Source organism: Jaculus jaculus, chromosome X (genome assembly GCF_020740685.1).
Source record: "Jaculus jaculus isolate mJacJac1 chromosome X, mJacJac1.mat.Y.cur, whole genome shotgun sequence".
Taxonomy (NCBI): domain Eukaryota; kingdom Metazoa; phylum Chordata; class Mammalia; order Rodentia; family Dipodidae; genus Jaculus; species Jaculus jaculus.
In genome coordinates, this window is record NC_059125.1 from 66,387,530 (window position 1) to 66,406,165 (window position 18,636).

At 43.8% G+C, this 18,636-nt stretch overlaps 1 pseudogene; it reads right to left on the reverse strand.

The window, feature by feature from the left end:
- Nucleotides 1-1,187: 1,187 nt before the first annotated feature.
- LOC123456533 lies at nt 1,188-4,887 on the reverse strand (annotated as a pseudogene).
- Nucleotides 4,888-18,636: the final 13,749 nt, after the last annotated feature.

Consider the following 18,636-nt stretch of genomic DNA (forward strand, 5'->3'; position numbering starts at 1 on the left):
GAGATGCTGAGAGGAACTGGTTTTTTTCCCATCTAATATTTCCTTCACAGTAATCAGGTCCCAGGAATAAACTGGGTGCCAGTAGGTATTGCCTGTAGTCTCACAATGCCAGTATTTACAGTAGAAGTGTTTTATCCCTCCACGACTTCATTTAGAAGTTCGGGGGCAGACATAAAATGGAGTATGCTGCATCTTACGTTGGGCTGGCCCAGAGCTGCACCCCGGGTTGTCTGCCATGTATTGGCCTTGGGAGATGACCCCTTGTGTGAGTGCCCACTTAGCCACATGAGAGTGGACTTCTCTAGGGACCTCCTCTGGGGTGAGCTCTGGTATATCCCAAAATTTTACCCCAGCTACCAGGGCATATATATATGGAGTCAGGACAGGCCATCAAGTGCAGGGGGGCGCTTCCCTAGTTGTAGTCCATATTATATCCCCCGTTTGAGAAAGCACTTGCCAAGTCAACTTTGGGGGGGCATGGGGATTGGAGGCATCACCTAGCTGGAGAAGGAGAAGCCACATGGCGAAGCCCAAGTTTAAGGGGATTGTCTGTCCTCTCGGCTTGCCTTTCGGGGCCCGGTGGTGGAGCGGGCTTGACGTGAGATGCATGGATCCAGGTGGGTATTCCTTCAACTTTCACGGCCGTTGGAGTGGTCAGTAGGAGGAGGTAGGGGCCCTTCCACTGAGCCTCAAGGTTTCCTGCGTGGTGGCGTCTGACATAGACTGAATCTCCCACCTGGAAGCGATGTGGGACCTGTAAGTCTCCTTCTCCTGAGTAAGCCTCCTGGAGACGCTTCCACGCTCATCTCACCCACTTGAGTGCCTTGAACCTAGAGAACAGAGGCTGGGAAAGCGGCACATCAGTACTATGTATAGAGGTTATTTCTACCAGTGGAGGAGGCCCCCCGTATAGCAATTTATAGGGGGTCAGTCCAAATTGTCCTGGTGTGTTTCTGACCCTAAAGAGCACAAGGGGTAGGAGAGCTATCCAATCATTAGCGCCAGTCTCTGTGGTCAATTTGGTGAGGGTCTCTTTAATGGTTCTATTTATCTTTTTTATCTGTCCTGAACTTTGGGGTCTGTATGCACGATGTAATTTCCAATCAATCCCCAATATTTTGGTCAGTCCTTGACTTACCTGGGCAACAAAGGCTGGACCATTGTCTGATCCTATTACCTTGGGTATCCCAAATCTTGGGAAAATTTCTTCCAGTATTTTTTTAGCCACCACGGTTGAGGTTTCTTTCTTGGTAGAATAAGCTTCTATCCATCCTGAAAAAGTGTCTACAAAAATTAGTAAATACTTATTATCATACTTAGCTGGCTTTACCTCAGTGAAGTCCACGTCCCAGTGAGCACCGGGGCTGTCTCCTTTTAGCCTCTTCCCAGGAGGCATTCTTGAGGGATTAGCATTGACCATCTGGCAAGGTACACAATGCTTGACTACTGAGCCAGCTATCTCTGGCTACCTCAGAATATGGTAAGGAAACGTCTGCAGCAGTTTTTGTAGATGTTTGCCCCCCAGATGGGTTAGGCGGTGTATTTGTTGAACGTACTCTAGTCCCTTCGCTTGAGGTCAAATCTCTTTTCCCTCTGAGGTAAAACAGGCCCCCTCCGGAGTTTCAGAGAACTGGCCTAACTTTCCACCTTTTTGTCAATCACCTGGGGTATATCATTGTTCACGTTTTTGGTTCTTTGGCTTTTCTATTATGGGCAGAAGGCTAACCCCCTGGGCAGCCTGCTTGGCCACTTGGTCAGCCGTCTGGTTCCTTTTGGAGATAAAATCTTTGGCTTTTTGGTGGCCAGGGCAATGCATAATGGCCAGTCTTTTGGGTAGATGTAGAGCTTCTAGCAAACTTAGAATTATTTTTGTTTTGTTTTTAATTTTTTTTCCTGCTGAAGTAAGTAGCCCTCTCTGTTTGTAGATGGCCCCGTGTACGTGTGCAGTAGCAAAAGCGTACCTGCTGTCCGTGTAGATATTCACAGACTTTTCTTCAGCTAGTCGTAAGGCCTGTGTGAGGGCCATGAGACTGTTCGCGTTCCGTCTACTATCGCCGCCCCAGCCAACTTCTTACCGTCTACAATGTAATTGTTCCCATCTGTGTACCAGGTTAATGTTCCTCCAGTCAGTGGGGCATCTGTGAGATCCATTTGGATCCCAGTTTCCTCAACCAGCACTTGATGACAGTCATGAGTCACTGGCTCATCAGTTTCTACAGGAAGAAGAGTAGCGGGGTTGAGGATGGCAGGTGGGGCAAAAGTTATCCTGTCAGTGAGGAGCAGACTCTGGTACTGAGTCATACGGGTGTTAATCATCCATCGGTCTGGGGGCTGCCGGACAATGCTCTCCAGGGCATGGGGGGTAATGAAAGTTATCCTCTGCCCTAGAGTTAGTTTATCAGCATCTTTGATCAACGTGGACACTGCCGCTATGGCTTTTAGACATATAGGCCATCCACTAGCCACAGGGTCAAGTTTCTTTGATAGGTAGGCAATGGGTCTTCTCCATGGCCCTAAGGATTGGGTTAGGACTCCCCGGGCTTCCCTTACGCTTATCTACGTAAAGGGTGAATGGTTTAGTCACATCAGGGAGGGCTAGGGCAGGCGCACTTAATAGTGCCTTCTTGATGGCATCAAATATCCCCTGGTGTTCGGAGTTCCAAGTGAATTTTCCTTTCTCTTTAGTTAGTGGATAGAGGGGGGCTGCTAGGGTTGAAAACCCTGGGATCCATAGTCTGCAGAACCCAGCTGTCCCCAGGAACTCTCTAACTTGTCTGGCTGTAGTTGGAACTTTTTGTGCTTCCGTCAGCCATCTTTGTCCATCCAGCAAGGAGTACCCCAAATATGTTACCTCTCTTTTGTATATTTGGCCCTTCTTAGTTGAGGCTCAGTAATCAAGGTCAGTCAGCTCCAGTAGTAATGCTTTTGTACCTTTTAGACAGTCCTGCTGGATAGCTCCTGCCAGGAGTAAGTCATCAACATATTGAAGGAGGGTTACCTGTGGGTGTTGAACTCTAAAATTGGTTAGGTCCCTGTGTAGGGCTTCATCAAAGATGGTTGGGGAGTTCTTGAATCCCTGGGGCAACCACGTCCAGGTGAGCTGCCCAGTCCCTCCTGTGTCTGGGTCTTTCCATTCAAAGGCAAAAAGAGGTTGGCTGTCCAAATGTAATCTTAGGCAGAAGAAAGCATCTTTTAGATCCAACACTGTATACCAAATCCGCTCTGGTGGGAGGGCACTAAGGAGGTTGTAAGGGTTTGGGACAGTTGGATGTATGTCCTGTACTCTTTTATTGACTTCTCTCAAATCCTGTACTGGGCGGTAATCATTGGTTACGGGTTTTCTAACTGGCAATAAGGGAGTGTTCCAGGGGGACTGAACCGGTACCAGAATACCTTGTTGAATCAGTCTTAGGATATGGGGCCGAATTCCTTCTCAGGCCTCTCGGCTCATGGGATATTGTTTGACTGATACTGGTGTAGCACTGGCTTTTAGTTGAATGACCTGTGGGGGTACTTGTTTCACCAAGCCCATGCCCGCAGTTTCTGCCCAGGCTTGGGGAAATTGTTCTAACCAGGGCTTTAGGTCTTGATTAGGCTCTACCGTGGGAGAGTATAATCAATACTCATCAACTAGTTGGAGAGTCAACATGGTGATGGGTTGACCTCCAGCAGACACTTCTGGTTTTTCTGATTTGAAGGAAATTTGAACACCCATCTTGGTTAATAGGTCCTTACCAAGGAGGGGCGCTGGACATTCAAGAAAGACTAAGAATGAGGGGGTTACCCGTCCCACTCCCAGGACAATGGTTCTTTGGGTAGTCCATGAATATTGCTGTTGTCCAGTAGCACCCAGAACCCAGGATTTTTTATCTTTTAGCCCTCCCAGTGGTTGCAAGAGTACTGAATGTTCAGCGCCAGTATCCACGAGGAATTTGACTGGCTTCCCCTCCACCTTCAGAGTTACCCTGGGCTCGGGGAGGGGCTCCGAGCCCTGTCCTCCCTAGTCTTCATCTTCTCCAAGGGTTAGGACCCTAGGTCTTTTGCTCTCTTCTTGGGGCAGTTTCTTGCCCAGTGCCCTTTCTCTTTGCAACAGGCACATTGATTTCTATCAAGTTGGGTCCTGTTGCCCAGGTTCCCTATCTGCCTAGGGCCTGTCCTAAATTTTTTAATATTTCTCTTTCTTTCTCCTTTGTTCCTTTTCTTCTTCTGTCTCCCTTTTGTAATATACCTTTTTTGCCTCTTTTACTAAATCATGCAGCTCAGCTTTCTGTAATCCCTCCAATCTCTGAAGTTTCTTTCTGATATCAGGAGCTGACTGTCGTATGAAAGCTAATGCTATTGAGCCTTTTTAAATCTCAGAGGTGGGGTCGAAGGGTGTGAACCTCCTAAATGCTTCCATGAGCCTCTCAAGAAATATTGAGGGAGACTCCATTGGCCCCTGCATTATCTCTCTCACCTTGGCCAAATTGGTGGGCCTTCTGGAGGCACTTCAGAGACCCGCCATCAGAGCCTGGTGATAGATTTTTAAGCTCTCCCTACCTTCAGCTGTATTGTGGTCCCAAACAGGGCGAGGCAGAGGGAACCCCATGTCTATCCATGCTGCAGCTGCGTGGGCTGCCCGTCGGCCCCAGGGACATTTTTTCTGGCCTCTATTAAAATTTTCTCTTTTTCCTCGGTTGTGAAGAGTGTCTGCAACAGCTGTTGGCAATCGTACCAAGTAGGCTGATGAGAAAACATAAGAGATTCCATTAGCCCCATGACACGTTGGGGTTCCTCTGAAAAGGGGGGGGGTGGTTAGCTTTCCAGTTATAAAGATCTGCAGAGGAAAAAGGCCAATATTGGAGGGGTTGTAGTTGGCCCCCAGGCATGGGAGGACCTGCCTCGCATAGCAGCAGTGTTACAATTTCATGTGCTCCCTCCAGAGTAGCATCTCTCCGGCTCCATGTCCTTGTGGCTTGCCCTCCCATTTTCAGGGGCTCGGGAGGGGTGGAGGGAGGAAGCTTGGGTAAGCCGGAAGGCGGAGGCTTGGGGAGGACGGGGGCAATGACTTGGGAAGGGTGGAGGGCAGAGTTTCGGGAAGGGCAAGGGGCCCTCTCTCAGCTCCCGTGACTAGGTAAGGGGGGGAGGGGCAGAATGAGTCTCCAGCCACGCCGGGGGCTCCTCAATCTTGGGATAGATGCGAGGGGGAGGTCTGGCTCCCTCAGGAGAGGGCTTTTTTTCATTTTCAAGAGTCAGGACTCTGGAGCTTGAGTTCCTTGGTTTATTCAAGTACGGCCTGACCCACGGTTGGGTGTTGTCCATCAAATCCTTCCATGTGAGGATATAAGCCTCTTGGTCGGGACGGGAGACTGGTCCATTCTGAAAAATAATATCTTTAACAGTCAGAATAGTCTCGGAATTAAAGGTTCCTTCTGATGGCCATCTGACCTCATAAATTGGCCACTCAGAGGCACAAAACATTTGTCAGGGTCTCTTTTTAACCTTAACTGACAAATTATGGGCCCTAGATTTAACATCAGTCCAATGGTCAAGAGTCAAGCTAAGGGGAGTTATCATTGTCTATCACATGACAAAAACTGTAGACAAAGACACATAGGACAACAATGCACACAACTGAGAATAACAGATTCAGACATCAGTGGCCCCTCCGCATCCTCCACAAGCAGGCAAAAGGATCTGATGGCCACGGAGGGGGAAGCCTCCACCTCAACAACAGAACTCAGTCCTCTGACCGACAATAGGAGACCACCAGGCGTCCCTGGTTCTCCTCACCTCCTGGGGCGTCCCCCAGGGCGGCAGACTGTGATCCTCCTAGCACGTCTGCTGATCACAGTCTTCTGTTCCTTACGGCCCGAGAGGATGGCTGCAAACCAAAAACTGAAAGCGTGCATCCCAGAAAACGTACTCAGACGTCCCAGAAAACAGATACTCAGAACAGAAACACTGGCCAGCACACATTCACTCCAGGGGGATCCCCGTTACCTCCAAGTCGGTTCTTGGGTGTGAGGGGTGGTCACGAATCCTGGATGAGCCCCCAAATGTAAGACCCCCAGAATGAGGACCCCACGCTCTGCCCGGAAATGGCAACACCCCAAATCACTCACAAGAAATGGTCTTGATACAAACTGCAAGAGGATTTTTATTCCAAGCGCGCTGGGGCCCACAGTCTAACAGGGTTAGAGGACTGCAGAGCCCCTAATGCAGGAATGGGACAGTTTTTATAGGGTTTCTAACAACGCCTGTGCATTAGACCAATCAATTTTTTAACATCACGAGCCTGTGGGGTGTGAGCCAGTCAGTTTGTGCCACTCCATAGTTTCTAAGCCAATTAGTTTAATTTGTTTAACCCCTCGTGGACCAATCAGTCTCCTATGACCTTGGTGGTCAACATTTGCACAGGTCCTTGGGTGGGGGTAGCAGAGTGTGGTATCAGTCTCCTATGACCTTGGTGGTCAGCATTTGCACAGGTCCTTGGGTGGGGGTAGCAGAGTGTGGTATCAGTCTCCTATGACCTTGGTGGTCTGAAGCAGGCTCCTACAGCTTATGGTGTGGGCTACTAAGGCTTACAGTGCAGGCTATTTACATAAACCAAATAAGTGGTTTACTTTATTATTCATTTCCCATTCTTGAGGGCTATCTCATGCCCTTTTTACCTAGTTTTATATTAGGAGCAGGCTCAGATATAATGAGAAGAGGGATTCTTTACTTGCTTTCAACAGAGAGTAAAGCCTGGAGTTTGAGGTATGCAGGGGCCCACTTAAGCTCCCTTTGGAGCGTGACAGTATTTCTGGGATTCTGAATTCTTGGGCCTTTCAATATTAGGGTATAACTGGTGAAGATTTTTTCCCATTCTGTAGGTTGCCTCTTTGCTTTTTTCACTGTGTTCTTTGCAGAGCAAAATCTTTATAATTTCATGAGGTCCCAGAAGAATGCTTTTGGAATTTTGATAGGGATTGCAGGAAATGTGTAGATTGCTTTTGGTAAGATTGCCATTTTCACAATACTGATTCTTCCAATCCAGGAACAGGGGATGTTTCTCCACTTTCTAGTGTCTTCTGCAATTTCTCGCTTGAGTGTTTTAAAGTTCTCATTCTAAAGGTTCTTTACTTCCTTGGTTAGGTTTATTCCAAGGTACTTTATTCTTTTTGATGCAATTGTGAATGGCAGGATTCTATGATTTCATCCTCTGTGTGTTTGTTAGCATATATGAAGGCTACTGATTTCTTTGTGTTTATTTTGTATCCTGCTACATGGCTGTAGGTTTTGATCAGCTCTAACAGTTTGCTAGTAGAGTTTTTAGGGTCCTTTATGTATAGAATCATGTCATCTGCAAATAATGACAACTTGACCTCTTCCTTTTCAATTTCTATCAGTTTTCTGTGTGTCTCTTCCTTTATTGCTATGGCTAAGACTTCCAGAAATGTATTAAATAAAAGTGGGGACAGTGAACACCCTTGTCTTATTCCTGATTTTAGTGGAAAAGCTTCCAGTTTTTCCCCATTTAGTAATGTTGGCTGGAGGCTTGTCATAAATAGCTATTGTTATATTGAGATATTTTCCTTCTATTCCCAGTCTCTATAGGACTTTTGGTGTTATCTGTGACCTTAGTTCTAATAGTGTTTGTTTGATGATTTGGGAGCCACCATGTTAGGTGCATATATGTTTAGGATTGTAATGTCCTCCTGTTGGACTGTGCCCTTAATCAATATAAAGTGACCTTCTTTATCTTTCTTGACTAACGTTGGACTAAAGTCTACCTTGTCAGATATTAGAATAGCAACCCCTGCTTGTTTTCTAGGCCCATTTGCTTGATACACCATCTTCCATCCTTTCACCCTAAGATAATATGTCTCCTTTGTAGAAAGGTGAGTTTGTTGGAGACAACAAATTGTAGGATCCTGCTTTTTAACCCAGTCTGCAAACCTATGTCTTTTCGTTGGGGCATTGAGGCCATTGATATTAAGAAATATTATTGAAAGATGTGTATTTATGTTTGACTTTTTTTTTTGTGGTTCCGGTTCTACCTGTGCTCTCATGTGTTTACTAGTATTTCTGTATTGCTTGTTTTTTCTAGGTTCCATATATGTGTGCTATTCCTTTTCTTCAGCATGGCAGATTCTATCAAGTATTTTCTGTAGAGCTGGTTTTGTCTTCAAATACTCCTTTAACCTGCTTTTGTCATGGAATGTCCTTATTTCTCCGTCTATTTGAATGGATAGCTTTGCAGGATAAAGTAACCTTGGTTGACAGTTGTTATCTTTCAGAACTTGGAATACATCACTCCAAGCCTTTCTGGGTTTTAAAGTTTGTGTTGAATAATCTGCTGTAATCCTGATGGGCTTGCTTTTGTAGGTAACTTGATTTTTCTCTCTAACCGCTTTCAATATTTTTTCTTTGGTTTGTGTGCTTGGAAGTTTGATTATAATATGGCGAGGAGAAGTTCTTTCTAGGTTTTGTCTGGCTGGGGTTCTAAAGGCTTCCTGTATCTGCATTGGCACCTCTTTCCCAATTTGGGGGAAATTTTCTTCCATGATTTTGTTGAAGACACCTACTATGCCATTGGAGTGAAATTCTTCTCCTTATAGTATGCCCTGAATTCTTATATTTGATCTTTTCATTGTGTCCCAATTATCTTGAAATTCCCACTCATACTTTTCTATAAGGTTTTTTTTTTTTTTTTGGTTTTTCGAGGTAGGGTCTCACTCTGGTCCAGGCTGACCTGAAATTAACTCTGTCATCTCAGGGTGACCTTGAACTTATGGCAATCCTCCTACCTCTGCCTCCCGAGTGCTGGGATTAAAGGTGTGCACCACCACGCCCGGCAAGTTTGTCTTTCTCTTTGTTGGACTGTATTAGATCTGCCACCTGGTCTTCTAGCTTAGATATTCTGTCCTCTCCTTTATCCATTCTACTGGTGAGATTTCCTACAGAGGTTTTTATTTCATTAACTGTGTTCTTCTTTGCTAGTAATTCTGACTGGTTTTTCTCTATTATTTCTATTTCCTTATTTACGTCTTTGTATTGCCTTCTTTATTTCATGAAATTGGTGTCCTGCGTCTTCTTTGATTCCTTTGATTTCCTCTTTGATTCCTTTGATTTGTTCTCTGACTTCTTTGCACATTTTTACAATCATTCTTTTGAAATCTTTCTCGGCTTTTCCTCTAACTCGTTCTCACTGGAGGTCATTTCTGATGCATTAATAATTTTAGGTGGATTTATATCATCTTACATTTTAGTGTTTCTTGTGTTATAATGTATATAATTTTGCATCTTGGATTAAGTTAATGCTTGGATTTTCTAGCTAGCTGGGTATTCTTAGCTGTATCAATTGATTTGATGTTATATATTTTCAGGGCAGGAGCTTAAGGTGTTAGGTGTGGCTCTTAAGACTCTCAGAGTATCTACAAAGGTGCTCCTAGGGGTTGAGTTTCCCTGCTATGGGAGTATTCAAGTAGGCTGATTGGAATAAAATACAGGTGGATTCTAAAAGTTAACTAAACACTGTACCCATTCAATCCAAAACAGCCCCAATTATGTATGCTAGAGTAGGTATTATAACAAGCAGATCCTCTATCAACAAAGGCGTACGATTTCTGGTTTGTTGAGGGATCCAAGTCAGCTTGTGACCAAGTGAGACCCTTCCCTGGTGCAATCCCAGTTACTTTGGATGAGCTTGGACTCAGTCAACTTTCCTGCCTGGTCATCAGGTTGCTGTTCTGATTTCTGGAGCTGGGCACTGGCTTTTCCTGTGAGGCAAACCGAGCCTGGCAACTGGTGCCCTGCAGATCAGCACACCCCCTGCTGGAACTGCTGCTGCTAAAGCTGCTTCTGCTGGGTATGTCGCTGGTGCTTCCTCTGCTGCTGCTGCTGTAGCTGCCACTGCTGGAGCCACCACTGCTGCTGAACCTGATGCTCCTGGGTCCACTGCCACTGCTGCCACTGAGGCTGCTGCTGCTGGATCTGCTGCTGCTAATGGATCTGCTGCCTCTGGAACCACTGACGTTGCTGCCGGACTCTACTCCTGCTTGGGTCCCCCTGTTGGCTCAAGTTGGCATCCCAGGACACTGCTCTTTTCGCTGGAGCTCGGCTCCTGCAGTGGGGTAGGGGAGGGAGCCACAGCTGCTCTGGTTCTCTCGCTGTTCCACGTGTTCTTCTACCTCATGGTCTGCTCCTCCGTTGCTCACTGCCGCTCTCCCTTCACGTTTCCTGAGTTGCAGAGAGCTCTGGTGTGAGTGGAAAATTCCCACACCTGGCTTTTCCTGCGGCTGGAGCCGAGTCTGGCGGCTTTCTGGTGCCTGAGCATGTACTACTAAGGAAATGTGATGAATCCTTAGGATATATGCCTAGGAGTGCTATAGCTGGGTGATATGGTAGATCAATTTTTAGCTGTCTTAGGAACCTCCACCCCAATTTCCACAATGGCTGGACCAGATTACATTCCCACCAACAGGGTAAAAGGTTTCCTCATTTTCCACATCCCTTGCCTGGTTTTGGTATCAGCGTGATGCTGGCTTCAAAGAAGGAATTTGGTAGGATTCCTTCTTTTTCTATTTTATGGAAAAGCTTAAGAAGCAATGACATTAGTTCTTCCCTCATGGTCTGGTAAAATTCAGCAGTGAATCCATCTGGGCCTGGGCTTTTTTTCTGTTGGGGGATTTTTGATAACTGTTCGGAACTCCATGCTTGTTATAGGTCTATTTAAGTGATTAATCTGACCTTGATTTAATTTAAGTAGGTCATAAATCAAGGAACTCATCCATTTCTTTCAGATTTTCATACTTTGTGGAGTATATGCTTTTATAGTATGTCCCTATGATTTTTTGAATTTCTCTGGCATCTGTTGTGATGTTATCTTTTTCATCTCTAATTTTATTAATTTGTGTCTCTTCTCTCTTTTGGTCAGATTTGCTAATGGTTTATCAATCTTGTTTATCCTTTCAAAGAACCAACTCTTTGTTTCATTGATTCCTTGGACTGTTTTTTTTTTGTTTGTTTGTTTGTTTGTTTGTTTCTATTTCATTAATTTCTCCCCTAATCTTTATTATTTCTTCCCATCTACTGATTTTTGGTTTCCTTGTTCTTCTTTTTCCAAAGCTTTAAGGTGAAGCATTATGTCGTTTACTTGCAGCCTTTCTAATTTCTTAATATAGGCACTTAAAGCTATAAATTTACCTCTTATGACTGCCTTCATTGTGTCCCAGAGATTTTGGTATGTTGTGTTCTCATTATCATTTGACTCTATAAATTTTTTGATTTCCTTTTTGATTTCTTCATTGACCAATTCATCATTTAGTAGTGCATTGTTTAATTTCCATGATTTTGTGTATGCTCTATACTATAGCCTTTCTTGCTTTTGATTTGTAGTTTGATTCCATTGTGGTCAGAAAGAATGCAGGGACTTATTTCAGTTTTCGTGTATTTGTTAATATTTGCTTTGTGTCCTAATAGATGGTTTATTTTAGAGAACGTTCCATGTGCTGCTGAAAAGAATGTATATTCTGCAGCATTTGGATGAAATGTCCTGTAGTTATCTGTTATTTCCATTCCTTCTAAGACCTCATTTAGTCCAGATGCATCTCTGTTTATTGTTTCCCAGGATGACCTGTCAATTGATGAGAGTGGGGTGTTGAAGTCACCCACTGCCACCGTGTTTGGTGTTATCTGTGACCTTAGTTCTAATAGCATTTGCCTGATGAATTTTGGGGCCCCAATGTTAGGTGCATATATGTTTAGGATTGTAATGTCCTCCTGTTGGAGTGTGCCCTTAATCAATATAAAGTGACCTTCCTTATTTTTCTTGACTATTGTTGGACTGAAATCTACCTTGTCAGATATTAGGAGAGCAACCCTTGCTTGTTTTCTAGGTCCATTTGCTTGAAACACCGTTTTCCAACCTTTCACCCTAAGATAATGTCCATCCTTTGTAGAAAGGTGAGTTTCTTGGAGACAACAAATTACAGGATCCTGCTTTTTAACCCAGTCTGCAAACTTATGTCTTTTGGTTGGGTATTGAGGCCACTGATATGAAGAGATATTACTGAAAGGTGTGTATTTATGTTTGCCTGTTTTTTGTTTTTTTTTTTAATTTCTGGTTCTACCTTTGTTCTCTTGTGTTAACTTCCATTTGAATTTTTTTTTCCCCCAGGTTTGCAGGATAAAGTAAACTTGGTTTAAAATTGTTATCTTTCAGAACTTGGAAAACATCACTCCAAACACTTCTGGCTTTTAAAGTTTGTGTTGAGTAATCTACCATAATCCTGATAGGCTTGCCTTTGTAGGTAACTTGATTTTTCTAACAGCTTTCAATAATTTTTGTTTGTTTGTTTGTTTCTGTGTTTGGTAGTTTGATTATAATATGGCAAGGAGAGGTTCTTTCCAGGTTTTGTCTGGGTGGTGTTCTAATGGCTTCCTGTATCTCCATTGGCACCTCTTTCCCAATTGGGGGGAAGTATTCTTCCATGATTTTGTTGAAGATGCTTACATGCCTTTGGAGTGAGATTCTTCTCATTCTACTATGTCCTGAATTCTTATGTTTGATCTTTTCATAGCGTCCTGAATATCTTGAAATTCCCATTCATACCTTTTGATTAGTTTGTCTTTCTCCGTATTGGACTGTATTAGATCTGCCACCTGGTCTTCTAGCTTATATATTCTGTCCTCTCCTTCATCCATTCTACTGTTGAGATTTTCTACAGAGTTTTTTTCATTTCATTTACTGTGTTCTTCATTGCTAGTAATTCTGACTAGTTTTTCGTTATTATTTCTATTTCCTTATTTACGTCTTTGTATTGATTTCTTTATTTCATTAAATTGGTGTCCTGTGTCTTCTTTCAATCCTTTTATTTACTCTTTGATTCTTTTGACTTCTTCTATAACTTCTTTGAACATATTTATAATCATTCTTTTGAAATTTTTCTCAGGCATTTTCTGTAACTCATTCTCACAGGAGGTCATTCCTGATGCTTTTTGTGATACTTTTTGGTGGATTCATATTTTCTTGATTTTTGGTGTTTCTTGTGTTATAATGTATATATTTTTGTATCTTGGATTAAGTTAATGCTTGGATTTTCTACTTGCCTGTATATTATTAGCTGTATCAATCAATCTGATGTATATATCTTCAGGGTAGGAGCTTAAGTTGTTAGGTGTGGCTCTTTTGACTCTTAGAGTATCTACAAAAGTGTCACTAGGGATTGGGTTTGCTTGCTATTGGAGTATTCAAGTTGCCTGAGTGGAACAATACAGATGGATTCTAAAATTTAACTAAACAGTGTACACATTCAATGAAAAACAGCACCAAGTACTTATGCAAGAGCAGGTATTATAACAGCCATATGCTGTATCAACAAAGAGGTTGAGATTTCTCGTCTTTTCCGGGTTCCAAGTCAGTTTGTGACCAAGTGAGACCCTTCCATGGTTTAATCCCATTTACCTTTTGGCATAATTTTGGTCTCAGTTATGTTGCACTCCTGCTTGCGTTCCTCTTTGGTGCCCTTTGTGTTCAAGTATGCTGGCTGGGTTGCTGGGCTGCTGTTCTGTTTTCTGGAGCTGGGCACTGGCTTTTCCTGTGGATCAAGCTGTGCCTGGCAGCTGTGGCCCTGCAGACCCGGCACCACCACTGCTGGAGCTGCCCCTGCTGAATCCGCTGTTGCTATAGCCACTGCTGCTGCTACTGGAGTCGCCGCTGCTGCTGCTGGAGCTCCTGCTGCCGCTGCTGGATCTGCCACTGCTGGAACCACCACTGCCACTACCAAAGCTGATGCCAGAGCCAGAGCCGCTGTTGCTGGAGCCGCCACTGCCAGAGGCACTTCAACCTGCCTGTGTGGGCTCTGTATGATCTGGATCTCTCCTACTTCTCTGCTGCCATTTTAATTTCTTATTCACCTCACTTTTTAGTAAAAGTGTGTATTTTGCTGGATTTTCGTTGGCTTTTTCTCCCCTACGCTGCTTTTGCGTGGTTCCTATGCTGCCATCTTAACCAGACGTCCCAGGGTAGGGTTTTTATAGGGATTTGAACATACAAGAAGGAGATGGGTACATGATTGGTTGATTTAAACAGTAACTGTATTTTTATTCTTCTGATTGGTTTAGGATATTGGTGGGCAAAGTTGGTGAGGAGGGGCTAAGGTAATTCCAGGCAGGTTAGGTAATCTTCATTATGATTGGCTATGTGGGCAGCAGTAACATTTGTATGCTTCTTATTGGTTGTGGTAGAAAGGCAGAACAGACAAGTCTTGGGCAAGTCTCAGGCATGTCCTGGGCATGTCTAGGGCCTGCCTTAAAACTCAGGCCTAGTATCGCGAGCACTCTCAAAGATAATTGGTTGAGAGGATTCCGCCCATGAAGGTCAATGATACGGAGACACTGGTATACTTGCAAAGGAGTTTCCTGGGATGAAAGTCACACACAAGCAAGTCCAAACTATCACAACTAATATTATAGCTAATATAATATATAACCAAATTATATTCATCACTACTAACACAAGAACATTTCTAACGAGTCTAACATGTATACAACCTGATATCGCGAGCCTTGGGCTGCAGTAACGCGAGATTCGGGCTGCGACGTCTCGGACGCTTTACGACCTGGCAACAACGCGGAGTCCGGCTGCAACTTTTCTCTCAGTTCGCGGTCTTTCAAGCCGAGTCTTGATCGTTCGGACAGCGTGTCGGGCAGATGAATTTGGATCAGTGATGCGTCTCGCGGAGGTCTCGGTCCGGACTGCTGAGCAACCTTTCAGTCAGTCATAGTGTCAGGAAGACTGAGACAACGGTTGCTGAGCAGCTGGGGTTTTTATATTTTCCACTACTTATCTAGAGTTCCACACACACACCTGCTAATCTCCGCTATGTCACCACACACAGCTTAGTCTTAATTTTTGCTTACAAGGTTTGACTTTGCATTTTTACTCTCACAAAAAAAAAACTTATTTATCTAAACTGGCCCTGGACCATATGCTGGTCCTTACATGCTCATAACACCTAGCCAGGTGAGCACACTATTGAAGCCTGTCATGGCATCAGTCCAGTTTCTGGGTCCTTCAACCAAAACCAAAGCTGGAAGAATCCTTTCTGCATGCAGTTCAATTGGAGAGAGAGAAATCACCAATGAAGATACTCAACAGTGGACAGCCTTATATTTGGCCAGCCAGGCCAAATGAGCCAATGGGTACAATAGTGGCAGATCTGTCAGGGTGCAAACCAACTGCCCTCTAATTGGACTGGAGGCCCACTCCATGGGAGGGAATACATCCCTGATACTGAAAACTTAAAACAGGGGTATTCATGTGCCTTAGTGGTGTAGCATCTTCTGCTGTCTTGGTAAATGTATATACTATGCTCATCAAACTGCCCAGTAAGCACTTCTCTTAATGTTCACACCAATATATTAATGCCCCTCTCAGTTTCAGTGGAGACCCTTCTCTTTTCTAATGGCAGTGACCTTGGTATGACTGAGAAGGCATCATGGTGCTGGTAAGAAGTGACAGGAGTGCTCAGCACTTCAATATCTCTATCACATCTTCCAAGGCTTAGGGTCCATTGCAGAATAGGTGGCAGAAAGAAATAAAGCCAATGGAAGTGTAAGACTCTTTAAGACGTGCTCCTCCAGACATAAAATGACCTGGATACCCATGACCTCACAGTTCCTGACACTACCTACACAAGACCATCATAGCAGTATGAAAAGATCATGACATCAAAATAAAAGAGAGACTGACTGGGGGGGGAGCATATAATGGAGAATGGAGTTTCAATGGGGAAAGTGGGGGAAAGAGGGCATTGCTATGGGATGTTTATAATCGTGGAAGTTGTTAATAAAAAAATAAAAGATAAAACTAAATAAATAAATAAAGCATCACAGAGTATGCAATTGTAGGGATTAAAACAATCTTATAATGTCAACATCCCTAAGGGTGTGTGTTGCTGTATACCCTTAATTTTGTTTTCTGGGTGGTAGAGATTTCTGTTCTGGATTTGGTTCTAGTTCAGCCTGGATCTGAATGAGACCCTGCCCCCAATATTGACAGAAGCAAAAGACAAAGGCCCTATAAATGTGAAAGCATCAAAGGCAACAATATTCAACCCCTAAGTACAGCTTATTTGAAAATGGTAAAGCCAATCAAGAATATATAACCCATAATCTGCCTTGACATGGAAGGAGTGATTAGTTCATCCAATGCAGGCCTATGTACCTGATTTTTTTTTTTTTTTTTTTGTCGGTCAGCCTCATTTACTTTTGGTGTGCCTTCCGATCGCATCAATGCTGAGTGCCCACCTCAATCCCTCTGTGTTGTGCTGTGGAGCTGGAGCTCTGGTCAGCTGTGCTGGCTGTGCTCCCACTGGGGGCTGAATGCCAGAGGTTTGAGATTCTGATGTTTGGGGGATAGGAGAGTGCAGACTCCTGGAGTTGCTCATGCAGTTCTGTGTGTATCCCTTTCAGTATCTCCTTAGTTGATCTCAGCTGTCTTTCCTTCTGATTTCTTGACTTTGCAAGGAGGCTGATGAGGTTGGAAAATCCCCTTGTTTGGTCTCTGCTGCTGCTGCCACTTGGTGTGCCTGGCGGGGCAGTGCAGGGGATGTGTGCGGATCACATGGACTGGCAGGCCGCAAAGCACCTCAGTGGGATTCTGGCCGTTTTCCTTCTTTCTGGGGGATCTTGGTCTCTCCTGCTTCTCTGCTGTATCTAAGAATAGCCTATACTCCTTCAATTTTCAGAAGAAAACTGAATTTTGCTGTGGTTTTGCTAAAATCCCTCCCTGGGATGATTTGGCATGGCTCCTATGCCACCATATTACCCAGAAGTCCATGTATAATTCTCATTTCGGTTCTTTATTTGAGACAGAGTCTCCTGTAGTAGTCCAGGCTGGCCTTGAAGGTGCTTTGTAGCTGCAGATTATGTTGAAGTCCTGATCCTCCTACCACCAGCTCCTGAGTGCTAGGATTACAGGTGTGCACCTCACATTCAATCTCTCCTCATTGAGGTTACCAAAGCTTTAACATTTGTTGAGAATTAGCAAAAGACTTTGCCCAGTCTAGACTACAGCATGATATAGGAGCCAATAAATAGCAGCTGCTGCTGCAGAAACAAGCACCCAAAAATATATATATATAAACACTTTCAATTCAGTTCCCTAATATCAATAATTTCCAATCATTTCATTTGGAATAGCTGTGGTTGAACAGTCTATAAATTTGTTAGAAATAGCTAATCTGGATTTACAATGTGTTTTCACTTATTGTTAGTGATAATATATTAAATGGGCTTTCTGGGGTGCAATGGGAAAAGTAGATGACAGGAAAATAAAGGCTATCTACCAGATCAGAATCTACCAGATGAATGCAAGTGTTTCCCAACACCAAATCTCTGCCATTGCTGAAAGTTTGGTTTGTTTAGTGTCGTGAAGTGAAACATTAACAGTCCTATGAAGAAAGAGCCTTCAAAGTTGAGGCTTTGGAAAAAGCTTATTCATTTGCCTTGGCTTTACTCATATTTTCTACGAGAAAAAGAACTAACCTTTGCTGTAGCCTTTTAAGTATCTTGAAGCTGGCTTTGTAGTCGAAAATTGATCATTTCTAGCATAGGTGACTCTGATGTCTTGCCATGTGAATTTGCTCACTTGTAAGTAGCCAGATGAGCACACCATCCAGATTTTTAAAGAGAAAAGGTTTATTTTAGTTCACCTAGCTTTCTTCCAGAATCCTAGATGCAGCTTCTCTAGATCAAAGGTGAAAGTAAAGGACAATTTCTTTATTCTTTTTTGCCTTGGTCCTGCCCACTACTGGGAGAAGGAAAAGAGTGGAATAGCGTCAGCCTCTGCTAGCCTAAAGGTTGAGGACTGTTCTTTCTGATTTGTTTTGCTTTTCTGAAACAAGGGTTTGCTAAGTAGCTCAGATTGTCCTGGAACTCATAATCCTCTTGCTTCAACATCCCCATTTCTGGGATGACAGACCTGTACCACCATGCCTTGCCTAGGATTATTCTTCACAGCTGAGCAGTGAAGTGCAGCTTCTCCCTATTGGTCTGATGGGAAAGAAACCGTTCCTGAGTCATCCAAAGCAACAAGGTAGAATAATTTATAGTACCTACCCTCTCCAATCACCATCCCAACACACACACACACACACACACACACACACACACACACACACACACATGCACACACTTGCATGCGTATGTGCGTGCATATTGATCCTATTAATATGTTAAGATACCCTTCCAGCATGGCTCCAAATGGGAGAGGCAGGCAGAGAGATCAACAGTATATGAGTAGGCTATATCCCAATATGTGTTATATATTTATTTCTTAGCCACTGGGCCTTTTTAAATTTGTCTTTTTAAAAAATATATGTGTATTTGCAAGATTGCAAGGACCGAGAGAATGAGAATGGGTACACCAGGGCTTCTTGCCATGGCAAATGAACTCCAGATGCACGTACTATTTTGTGTATCTGACTGGATATAGGTACAGGGGAATCAAACCTAGGCCTTCCAGCTTTGCAAGCAAAATCCTTTAAATGCTGAACCATCTCTCTAGCCCAACATATGTCATTTTATTTTGCACTCAAAACAATTGGGAAACAAGTGAATATTAGCCGGGCATGGTGGCTCACGCCTTTAATCCCAGCACTCGGG